The 12862-nt window shown below is 49.0% G+C and overlaps 1 protein-coding gene across 4 annotated transcripts in view; it reads right to left on the reverse strand.

The window, feature by feature from the left end:
- Positions 1-12862, reverse strand: part of kek5 (kekkon 5) — a 177425-nt gene that overhangs the window by 19403 nt on the left and 145160 nt on the right. For all 4 annotated transcript variants that reach the window (XM_046632984.2, XM_046632985.2, XM_046632983.2 and 1 more), the window contains one exon: positions 716-783. The gene's annotated coding sequence lies outside the window, so the exon portion shown is untranslated. The remainder of the gene's footprint in view (positions 1-715; positions 784-12862) is intronic.

Below are 12862 nucleotides of genomic sequence, written 5' to 3' on the forward strand. Positions count from 1 at the left end.
CCGACCTCGCTTTTATTCGCCCGCGAAATTAGATGCTGGAAGCGTGCGAAACTGACCTCCTCGTTTCACCCCCGTGTTTCTTATCGCTAATTTTCTCCTTCTTTCTCCCGCCGTTTATTTCAGCGAAATGGTCGAACGCCCGGTTGCAACGGGGAATTTTCTAGCCCTGTTATTCCCGACCCTACCATCGCATCCCAAAACCGACCGACCGACCGACCGACCGAACCACCCACCCCCTGCACAGCCCTGGTGTGCTACCTTAGCCTTGCTTCCGTCTTGTGCCCCGGAAAACCCCCGAAAGATTTACGACGGGCTCTCAATAGCTTCGAACAGCCGTTGGAATGGTGTCAAGCCCCGGGTAAATTGTAGATATTTTTTTTCGGTCCAACACCCGTATAAGCTGCTAGATGTTAAAACGAATCGTGCGAATCCTGGGTTTTGTTTCGATGAGATGAGAGACGAGCTGAACCGACGTTGCAAAATATCTAAACTAGAAAAGGATACGCTCGGTCATAATTCCCCCTCGTCTAACCTCGAGAGGTGAAACTGCGAGCAAAGCTAAACACACCGAGGGGGCCACCGGTATCCGGATGTAAGCTTGGGCGAAAGGAAGAAAAAGTCGACGGTCACGAGTCGATTGTGCAAACAGCGGGGACGATAACAAAAGACAAACTTTGACGCTCGCGGTTTTCACCCACCGCCACTCTCCACTCACCTTTTATTTCCTGCAGACACAGCTATGGCCCACTAACTCGGTCAGGTCTGGCTCTCTCGTGGTTGATCCTGCAATAATAAACCTCGGGGTAAATAAAATAAAAGCCATAATGCGAAAGGGAAAAGAAGGAGGTGAGAAAGAAAAAAGAAGAATGGTGAAACAAACCGAAAGAAATACAGAAGCACGGGCCAAAGTTCGTAACCGAATCACAAGACCCGAAAAAGCGATGACTGACTCCGAAGTAATCAAACTCGAGTCGCCAATCAGACGATGCCTCAAACACATCGCGCGTCACGTCTCCGACGAATTCGCCCGTTCCGAAGAATCGTCCGGATCACAGTCGATTCCCGGACAGGAGTTTGAAACGTGATGATACCCGCGTTGTTGTATTGTTGTAATTAATAAACACCGGCACTTGACACTCGCAGAGTGCTCCGAACGTCGAACAGCAAATACGAGAGAAACACAACAGTCTGGAAATATTTACCGAGACCAAATCGAGGTACCTTGTATCGGGGAATAACAGTAAAAGCGGCAATGGCTGAAAGGATTGCGTTGGGTTCCGCAGACCAGAGTAAAAGTGGATCGAACACTCGTTTGATTAGAGCGCTCATTCCGAGTTCGAAGGAATTGAAACGGTCTGCTCGACGCCATCGTCGTTCGGGTCGGTTTGATATCGGATTGTTCGAACGACGTAATCAGGCCGCCTAACCGGAGCTGGTGGACGACTCGAAGAAACGCAGTAACAGGGCCCAGGGCACGCGTTTAAAGGTCTTCCGCCCCTAATTTGTTCGGGAATAAACGATGGCAGTCCATTCGCGACGGGAGGACCGTCAAAGAGTCGGACAAAGAAACCTCCTCGGGGAACGAAGAGCTCGGACCGCGGACACCGAGTGCTAGATTTCCGTTTCAAGATATGCAAAAACAAGGTAATAGTATTCCGGGATAACGAAGGGCGCATCAATCACGCCGTGAAATCCAAGGTTAATTGCCACGGCCGGGAAGTCGTATCTGGGAATATACGTGGAAATTCGCGTTAGTTGCTCGAGGCATCTGCAGTACCCTCCCCTATAAATTCAGGCCCGCGTTAAGGGGCGAAAATTTTTGCTCAAAATAGGCCTGCGCCCGGGTATTTTGCGCATACCAACGGTGCCTGGGGGTCTAGGTCCCTCGGTTCATCAGCCGGCGCATCCGTCTACCGGGGCTGAGACAAATTAAATGTCCGGAATAGAAGCGAGGGTTGATGTCGGGGCAAGCTCAGCGGGCGGTTTGACTCCGGCCGGGGTTAAAAAGGGTAGTTCGCGGATTATGCATGTAGGAATGGGAGAAACGACGTGGGATGCGAGGCGCGCGGCTACGAGGCTGGGAAAATTCTGGCCAAGGCTTACAAGACACTTTCAGAGAAACCCCTTAATGTTTCTTCTTTGACGCCTTTCTTTGGGCCGCCTGCTGAAACCCTGCGGAGTAGTAACCCACGCGAATATTACACCCTCGCAATCGTTCCTCTCTGCGAATTACACGACACACGGATCTCGCCGTGCGAGATGCGAAGACTTTGATCAGGATAAACGAGCAACGTCGATTCATTCGAGCCAACATCGGAGGGGAACCAGTGCGGGATGATCTTCAAGGTGTTATTTGTCGATTGGACGGTCAAAGTGATCCGGCGATAATGTTCGATCTCTGAATTCACACAGAAGCTCGAACTTGCGACCGCTCGACGTGGACAATTCGAAAATTTGTCGAGCTTCCGCGGGGTCTGAGCGCGAAACGAGTGACCGTGACGAGATTCGAGATTGAACTTGTTACGCTGTTTCAATACGCCTTGACACGAGTTACGTAAGACCGAGATCCGTAACGCTGTCACCAAAGTTTGGCTACGGTCGGGTGGATATTCCCGAGTTTCCCCGCAGGGTTTCCGCCCTCGTCCTGCGTGTCAGGGATCGTCCTACCGTCCTCGCGTTTCTCGAACAGATGCTCACTCCTCGGAACCACTTGATCCGCTTCACGGAAAAGACAGATAGCACCAAGCAGACAAGTGAACATTTATAATGCACGCTGCTCTTGGCTGCAAATTTATTTAGATGTAAGCCTTCTTATATGCCATCCTCGGGACGAAGATCCGCGGTAAGCCAGCCGAGCGGCTTACCTCTGATTTATCCGAAATTCATGGATTTCGAGTTAAAAGTTCACTCCGGGGTTCCAAGCCTCTCGTTCCTCTCTCGCTGCAGCCGGTAACGGGCGCTGAATTTTCCCAACAACGACGCGCTGGCTAACCGAGCTGAGTTCGTTCCCTCGCACTTCGCAACTACTGTACTCTAAGCGTGTGGCGTACGCGGGGATAAACGCTCTCTAGCGGAAATGGCCGATCGCAGCTAAAAGCAGATTTGGATCACTACACGCTCTTCGAACTTCAAACTCGAAGCTCAACGCTTTCAGCTTACCATCGACATTTTCGACTTTCATTTATTTCGTAAGGTTGATACGAAGCAAACGAAAAAAAAAAAAAAAAAAGATAAAGAAAAACCTCGAACGTGAATTTTGCCAGTCCTCTATATTCCAGTTGGGGAAGTAAGGCTTGCGTAACTTATTTACCGATCGTTTCAAAACGGAAGAATGAGTAGCGAGCTCCGCAGTGAGATTGTCTGACGAAAAGCAAAAAAAAATCGAATACACCGAGTTGCCGGTGAGTCTGTATCGCTCCTTAATCAGACGCGGAAAATTGCTTTTGCAATCAAGGGGGCGTAAGGAGACGTTAGGCGGTAGAGGGTGAAAACCGCGTTGCGAGAGAACCTCGAGGAGGGAACGTGCCTCGATTCGTGTACCGGGTACGGTATACGGTATACGGTATATATACGCGGATGAACATTTGCGAAACGTTTGTAGAGGAGAAGCGGCGAGACGAGATCTGGTATTCCTTTTCAAAGGCAAACTTCATCCACTCCATTGCTCTCTCAGGCGGCTGATCCAATCTGGTCTAACTTAGCAGAGACGGGCGTTAGACGTAACAATTTTTAATTAATTAAGGAGACGGCGGTGCCACGTGCGGTAGGAAATTCCCGTTAATGAGTTCGCTCCTTGCAGGGATCTTGGGTCAGATCCTTCCAGGGGCCGAGTTCGGGCAGCGCGAGGCGAGAAGGCGGGGGTGAATAATTGTATTCCGAAAGAGATCTCGAAGGCGAGGGTGCGGAGAATAAAGGCGTCAGGATCCGTGGGGAAAAATACACACGGCGCGGTGGCGCAGAAACGCGTACGTCCCATTGTTTTGAGAAACCCGGACACGATTATTCCAAGATGGCTGAAATCCAGAGCCCTCCTCGCCTCCGGCAGATGATAACCGCAGGCACTCGATCCCTCGGCGAGAAAGCACGCGTCGCCCCAACGGCGCGCTCCGCGAAGCGACATGAATAAATCTGTCGTGATTCAATCACATTTTGAAAACGGTGCACCCGTGACCGGAATCGGAAAGCCAGGCGGCACCCGATCGGTCGGGTCGAGAGGCAGCCGCCGTGTAAGTGACCCGCCCTTTGCCCCGGGGATTTGGCGCGCTAATTCGAGCCGGAAGCCGAGGCCAACCCTTCCGTCGGTCCCTGGGCGTCGGACGCTGGCAGGCGGGCATCTTCGCGTTGGAAGTGTCCGGCGGCCGGGTGATCCGTGAGTGCAAATCCGTGAAAAAACTCCTCGCAACACAGCCTGCAGCCGGTATACGCGGTCCCTCGAGTTCTCGGAGAACGCGACGCCCCCTCGAATTTGCATAATTAGGGCTGCAAAGGTCCACGTCTCGCTTCCGGATCTCAGACACAGCCGGCACTCACTCGCGTGCTCCGCTGTATTTCATTACCACCTTTTCCGTGACCCGCGGCACGAGAGACCCATTTCTTTTTCCCGACGACCCGGTCAATGCCCGTTAAATCGGGACTCGGACTCGGGAAACGTTCGTACCTTCTCTCGATACACTCGATTGCCGCTGTCTCTGTGGACGGGCTGCTTTTCGCGGATTTCGAGAGGTTCCTCAAGACTCGACGATCGTTGCACGCGTTCCGGAAGCCCGTTTCCTTCACAGGGTGTTGATTCTTCCAAATCATCTCAAGTATCGGTGATCCTCTTTCGCGCGAAATCTCTCGCGTAATAACCGCAACGATAATTCGTCTTCGAGCCGAACGAATTCTCACGCTTGACGCGCGTATATTCGGGAACGATTTAGTCCTCGCTTGAGTCTGAGGATTAAGTTTGTTTGCTCGGGGCTTTTTTGCTCGAGTGAGTATGTGGGTGCAAGGATCGGCGCGTTGGTAAGGGAGAATCCACAGCTTGAAAGCACTTTTTGTACACAGGCATCCGCGGCGGTACGTGAGAGTGAAGGCGCGGTGCCGTGCGTTATAATAACGTACGAGATCGTAAGCCCTTGCCTCTTCGCACAAAGATTTGCAACTCCGATGTAGACGGGCAAGTACCGAGGTGTTTAAAATTGGTCCTCTACGCACGCGTTATTTTCGTCTCGCGCATAGAGGCTTTTTCGTCACTCGGTCTTATTTTGGCTTATCTTGAATTTTTCCCCGTCTTTTACGCAGCTTTTTTTTTCTTTTATTTTTGCTTGCCAAGCTTGTTCTCCGACTATTTCACGATTTCAGCCCTCGTTTCTTCTCCACAAAGCTCGAGAGAGACGACCCGCGGAAGAACTAGAAATTCAATTTTTCAACAATGTCGGATGTTTTTTGTTTCAAAATACCGGCAATTTTTTCGCGCGAATATTCTGTCCTATCAAAATTACATGTGCAGCTGGTATAATTTCAGGGCAGAGTCGTGAGGTGGTGACCCATTAAAAAGGCGATACATTCTCGGTTGCAGTCGCGCTAATGTGTAGGGGGGGAGGCGGGCCGATAAGGCTTCGGGCGAAACGCTGGGTGATTTTCTTTTTTCAGCACTTTTGGACTATTAGTAATATTTATAACCGGCCATTTCGTGCGTCCTCCCCGCCCACCCACCACAACTGCGAGCCACGCTAATTGCACCTGTTCCTGAAAATAATTATTATATTACATACATTCTCAGACCGGGTTGCAGCGGCAACGCGACGTGGTGAAAATTTGAGGTAGTGAAATTGTAAAAAATTACCCAAAATTAACATCCGCGTTGCAGGGATTAATGCGAAGCATGTAGCACTGTTCGGTTGGGAAATTTTTTGTTGAATCGGAGAACGACGAAAGAGAAGAAAAGCGGGTCGATCCTCGATCGGGCTGAAAAAATCTGCGGGCAATATCCGCAGCCCGTTGCCAAACGCCGTCGTGGAAACTAATCTGATTAAAGGGAAGGACTGCGAAGGTATTCCCATAACTTCCCTGATTATCGCTGCCGCGAAGTCTATTTAATTGCAGATACGACGACGACGATGACGACGACGACGACGACGACAGCTCCTGTCCCCACATGTCGTTGACGTCGACGTCGGTGCCGCCCGGCGTTACGACTTTCCCAAGTCCGTACGGACGGTGGTTCGTCGTTCCTTGGAGCAAGACTTCATGCCACCGGTCGGGAGTTTAACGGCAGAGCTGCACGGCACCGTGAAAATTACATTCCAAATATAATGATACCCGCCGCCCGTTTATATTGCTCGGAGGACGAGGACGAGGACGAGGACGAGGACGAGGACGAGGACGAGGACGAGGAGTGTTACGCGAAAGTAAAATCTGACCGGAGGGGTATAATACGTCTAGGCGTGAAAGAGCTTTTCACAATTCGTCAAGCGGTATCTTTCCGCGTCGATTCATGGAGACAAAGTTTATTACGCAGACGACGAGGAGGGGTTTTTGTCGCCGATGAAAATTCGGTGTGAGATATTAAATTATTACACCCTACACCTTGAGCTTAGCATCAATTCCGACCCTCTCGTGTAGAAGTTACATTATACGTATTGCAAAAGCACGAAGCATAAACGGCGCCAGATGGGTTTACATCGGAGTGAATAAACGCCGAGTTTTCACCCCGCATTCTCCGGCAAGTAGGTGTCGTTAAATCGGTGCTCCGACAAAAACCCTCTTCCTTTCTCTGAAAATGAATGTCTATAATCCACCGCTAAACTTTCAACCGAGGCGAGGTTAATCCGAGTGCAGAATTTTCCATACGAAGGAGGAAGACCAAACTTGGGATACCTACTCGACGGTCGAGGGGGGCGATTTGAGAGATTTTATTAATCGTTCGGTTCTCTCTCGACGAGAGGTAGTAGTAAAACATTTTTTCTTTCTTTTTTTTTTTGCAAATCCCTGCAAGCTTAGTGCGGCAAACGGGAAAAGTTCGAAACGGATATGCTGGGAGGGTGGGTAGGCAGGAAAGAGAAGAGAATAAATTGATTTCCAGCTAAGGAAAATCTTGCGCGGGGAGGCACGAGAGGTCAAGAAAAGACAAAAAGAAATAGAATGGCAAATAAGGCCCTGGAGAAAAACAAACCATTATTTCAGGTCACCCGAACTTTAACTGCCTTCCGATTCGCGTCAAGCTCCGTCGTTTCGCCGTAGAAGCGGCCGGCGGAATTGGCGAGATTTGATTTTCCTCGAGCTGTCCGAAAAAAAATTCCTCCACGCGATCAACGACGAGCGAGATTTCACGGGGTTAGATACCGTCGTCTTGGCTTCCGCTTGAAAAACGGGATACTCGCCGCGGGTCCCAGGACGACGGGCAGTCGGAAATGAGAATTCCCGAAGGACTTGTGTTACCACCGGTAAGCAAGGGACGGCACGGCGTCACTGAAATTAGGATAAAAATTTCCCTCCGCTCGAGGCAGTAGCGACAGGGTCGAGTTAGCATCGATGATCCAGGCTGACGATGAGCCGAGGGCTTGGTTAACGCCGATAGAATCGATTTCATTCGGAGAAGAAGGAAGCACGCAGCCGGATGGGTGTTTATTCAGGAACCTAGGCTACGGTCTCGAGAAGATGGTGGTTGAGATTGAAACCGAACTGTTTTCAATCAAAGTACCTACCTACCTAACCACTTTCCACGCCCTCTTTGAGAGGACCCGAAGCTCTGATTGAAGGGATATACATGCGCATTATATACCGGTCGCCGACTATCTACTTCTAGGTTCGGCTTACCGCAGCTACTCTTTTCCATTATCAGCTGCAAGATACTCGATATTGAAGACCCCGTCTCGGAGGAGCTTATATACCAGACCGATCCCCGCCCCTCCCGCCTTATACTGCTACTTAACTTTTGAACGCGGGGCAAAATTGCATTTGCGTTTACTCTTCGAACCTCGTGACTTCCTCCTCCGCAGACCGCCTTTCTCTCCACCTATTATTGCCTCTTTATCTTTGACATTTCGAGTCTGTCGTCGGAAATTAGTCAGAGAAAATTGCCTCGAGCCGTGCCGAGTGACGGTGAATGAATTTTCCGCAAGTCCGCCTGTATATTCTTTAGAATCAAATTATCCCAAGTAATGGTCGATGTTCACGATTGTAAAATTAGCAAATTGTTTCGCATCCCGCGGAAGATGAAAAGGGACAATAAAACGTCTAGGATTATTTGCCGTTCGAACGAAACGGTCCTATAGTCCCGAAACCTTCACCCGCATTGAGCCACCAGCCCCTGGTGGCAATACCGTTGAGCTTTTGTCAGGGCGAGGTGATTTGCGGGAAATGGCCGGCCGAACGACTTGCGTAACTTATGTACATACGCGTGTATACGTGCACACGGATTTACAACACCGGTGTAGGTCAGATTTAAGAGGTGTTGTGTGCGCATTGTGGAAAAGGGGACGCAAGGACCTAACTAAAATGTATACCGTGTTTCGCCGGTGAGAAATGCCAGCCGATTTCAGTTTATTAGATTCGCGTATCTCAATGAAAGCGGGGCAATCAATTTCGGCCCGCTCTCCGGGTCCCTAACAAGAATGCCATAATGGAAACGGCGAAGCACATGTCTTACCCGAGGCGTGAAACCATTTGTATTCCCCCGCGCGTCTTCTACATTATATAATAATATAAACAGGCTCAAGGGAGATGCTCCGGAAAAATCAAATCGTCCAAAAACGCTGCACGTATCCGCTCGAGGTTTCTCCTCTCTCACTTGCAGCTGATGGCGCGTCATTTTTATTCCCCGGTTAACCGGATTATCATTTTACACGATACGGGAAAACACGGCAACGCGTAACCGATATTATTTATAGGCAGGGACTTGCGATGTACGCGCGGAAATACGTTGGAAATTAGTACTCGAGGTGTATAATTGACAAGAAATGATAACAACAACGATAAAAAAAATAATATTAACAATAAAACCACAGGGACTAATCAAGCGGGGCAAAGCAGCGAAGCAAATAAACATTTTCATCGCCTTCGATTCGGCTTTTGGGACGTGCTTTCGAGGATTTTCGAAGCTAGCTGGGGCTTAGCGTAAGCCCCCAGGGTAAATTGCTAGCAAAGGAGGAAGAGGAGGGCCCTCGGCAAGCAGTTCCGAGACTCATGGGTGGCGTGAGCCAATTTATGGTGTAACAAATGCGTTAATTTTCAACTGCAGGGCGAGGAGGGCGATATGAATTGCTTCGTTCAGGAACACAAATGGAATCTGCACTTTAAACATTCGCCTTATAGGCGAGGGCACATATTACATTTTCCGAGCCAGGAATGATGATACGGAATTCAATATTACCAGAGACGGAGAAGAAAAGAAAAGAAGATGAAAGAAGAAAAAAGAAGAAGAAGAATGAAAAAAAAAAAAAAAAACCGCTCCTCTCCAAGGGCAACCGATTACCCACTCAAGAACATCTCGTCCCGGGCAGTCAACCACCGTTCCCGACAGCCGGGACTTTCAAGCGTCTCTTCGAATAGGACAAATTTACACAAACAAGGGAAAGTTAATTGCCTCCGACGCGAGAAACAAAGTGCCGTCAGACGCGTGACGAAAATACCCGTACTCATCACCGTCGCCTAGGATCGGCTCATAGTTTACTAGCGTCTCGTGGTTCCGCCCGTAGAAATTACGCAACACGCGTGCCGCGCGGCTCGAAAGATTTTGATTCGTTGTTGGGATGTCGATGTTCCAACAGTCGGAGTCAGACGATTGTCCCCAAAAACTTGTTTTTCTTTTAAACTTTTTTTCCGAATTTCCTCTCCTCACGCGACGAACGTTCTTTTCACGAAAAGTGAGCGACCCCAAAGAGCACATCGACTTTTTCCTCTCCAATGTCTCAGTGGCGCATCTCTCGAGCCTCGACGCAAACAGGAAGAAGGGTAGGTGAAGAGCGTCGCTATCCAACGTTCCTTATACCTGTGTACTATACGTATACAGTCATACGGGGGAGCATAGATTCGTGGGGCTGATTTTTCCTCCTCCTCCTCCTCCTCCTCCTCCTCCTCCGCCCCCGGACGTCTCGCCTCTCCTTTGGCTTGTCGTGTTTGCCTTTGAATCCTTTCATGCTTCATGAACAAGTTTGAATTGCGAGAACGGGGCACGGAGAAGGACGGCATTGTGCAGATGAGGAAAGGAGAGACTCGAAGATGAGGAAATGGCAGGGCGGCGTCTTTCTATCCTCGCTTGTCTATCTCACGGTAGACTTGTGTGTATTCCTCGAAGCGTCTCGTGCATTGATTTTTACAATTGCCGGCGCACACACGGGCGCGATCATGCGCGTGTTACACAACCTGGACGTAGGTTTGCACGTATACGGAGAGGCGAATAAGATGGAAAAACGCGAGGGCAAAGCGCGACGTGCGCGTTCGTCAGGCATGGAAGTAAGGCAGGGTGAAACAAAGTGATGAATTCCTCGGTAAAAAATTCATGAGAAAAGTACTAGCAGCCGCACGACGGAGAGAAAAATCCTCCTCGAGCACTCGCAATGATAAAAGTTTTAAAGTATGTAATCTCATCCTTGTCGAATGAATGGACGCGGAAGACGGGCTTATACCTGCAGTTTCCTGGTTATTATTCTTCCTCAACTTTCGAAATACGGTTCACAAAAATTTCCCCGGTACCGAGATTTACGACTGCTCCGTTCACGTGGGACCCGAATGATTGCGGAAAAAACTGACAGGGAGCGAAGGGCGGGAGGGGGGGAGGGGGAGGAGGAGAAGTCGAGAATTTTCGTAATTAAAAACGTCCCGGACAAAGAGAGAGAAAGATATGGAATGAAGGGGATCGATGAAGCGAAAGGAAGCGATACCAGGAGGATGCCGACAAGGCTACGTTTTTTCGTCTCTTCCTACGTTCGTTCGGTTTTTCTTTTTTTTTCTTTTCCCTACTTTCATTTTCTTTTTTGCACGCAGGAAAACGTACGGTCGATTTATTCATGGAACCGTCGAGGAAAGCAATTCAGGTTCGAACTATAAATTTATTACAAACTCGGCCAAGGGCTAGTGAAGCAGAATCCGCGTCGAATACTGCAGGCGCTTGTATGTATATATATATATAGGTAGCTACGGGAGTATAAATAAAAAAAGAAATGAAAAAAACGTCGAATCGAGCTAAGAAAGAAAGAGGAAAATATCCGCGCGGACGTTATATGTACATACATATATATGCGAATCTCTCTATGCGCACGCGAACGGTTTCGAACCAGTTTCGCGTAGGTCGGGGTCGCTTCCACTTCGTCCTGAATAGCGGCCGCTGCTGCAGACCGGAAACAGAAGTCCTAATCAATGCAACCGGGTCATGGTGTACTAGCTATAGGAAATTCCTCAAGTTATAATAACGCCCAAGTTCCAGAATAGAGATTGGAAGGCAAATACAGACTGTGTAACAGCTTGGCCACCACCCCCCACCCCCTGCCGTTGCCGAGGAGACCCCGCAGCGTCGCGACGTGGTCCGTAAAATTGACCAGCTGCCTATAGAGGGAACAATTTTCCACTTCAAACTTTACCCGGGAGCATATCTTCTCTCGGAAACTGAGAGAATATAAGACGTGGAGAAGGAGGGAACGAGAATGGAACCGATATCGACGCTGCTTCGCTATAAAATAGATACGCAAGAAAAAAACGATTCTTTATTCAAATATTAAGGATCGATTTCATTCGTTTATTTTTGATTTATCCAACCCGTGATTTCGATCAATTTCATCTCTGCAGAGATAAGATGAACCGACTACATCGTCGCTATTTAATTCAAATAAAACTCCAAAACGACGTTCCCTCCTCCACCTAATTATTTTCACCCGACCACGTGACTAGTTGTAAAGGAGCAATAATAAAAAGTAGTACTCGGGTATCAAATTATTATTTGTAGATTTTTTTTTTATCATTCCGTTAATATCTATCGTAAATATTTGTCACAGGAATTTTTCCAGATATTGAGAATTCGACGATTCACTACCGATCTTTTTAGATTTTGCAAACAAAAATATCCGAGTACCGTCGACTTCGGGCGCGGTATGAGAATAAATGAACGGGAAAAGCGCTGACCGATCGAGTATCGGAGTCGAGTAGATTTGCTTAAGAAGGTTTAAGGATCGGGAATTCTTTGAGGGTGGTTTATCCGACGAGGAGGCGGGCGGGCGGAATTATCCTGGGGCTCAACGGCTGCAGTTCCTCGAGTCTTATACGTAGGGTGGAAATGAGCAGTCGTAAATAAATTTAAGTGTAATTGGACAAGGGATCCTACGCGTTAGCTCCGCAGGTTAGCGGTACCTTCGCGTAGGGGGGTGGAAGGGCCGAAGGAAAATAGGCAGCGGAAGAGGCAGGGGAGGGGGGAGGGGGAGGGAGAAGGGGCCGAGAGAAAAGGCACCTGCGGTAGGTGCAAGAGAGGGCGAACATTTTCGAGCGGGATTCAATCCTAATACGAGACATCAAATCGTTGTTAAACCGTGATGGATAAAACGGGGCGAACCAAGGGCACGGATTCCGCGCACCTACGGCAAAAATGACACGAGATGCCGAGTTGGGGTGAAAGAAGGAAAGTCGAAGTGGAGCGGAGGGTAAAAAAACCAGACAAAAGAGCGTAAGATGCTCCCGCGTTAAAGTCCACTTAATCCTAGCAAAGAGGTCGGCGAAAATCCTGATCTACCGCCGCATTCTCGAGGAGCAGCAGAAGCAGCAGCCCGCCTCCTCGTTTTGTTGCAGAAGAAATACGTGAAAAAGAGGAAAACAGAATAGAGAAGGAATTAAAAAAGGAAAGCAGAAGAGACAAAGAAAGGAGAACGGACGCTGCAATCGGATTCTCAAGCTG

The sequence above is a fragment of the Neodiprion pinetum genome, chromosome 6, assembly GCF_021155775.2.
Source record: "Neodiprion pinetum isolate iyNeoPine1 chromosome 6, iyNeoPine1.2, whole genome shotgun sequence".
In the NCBI taxonomy this organism is placed as follows: Eukaryota; Metazoa; Arthropoda; class Insecta; order Hymenoptera; family Diprionidae; genus Neodiprion; species Neodiprion pinetum.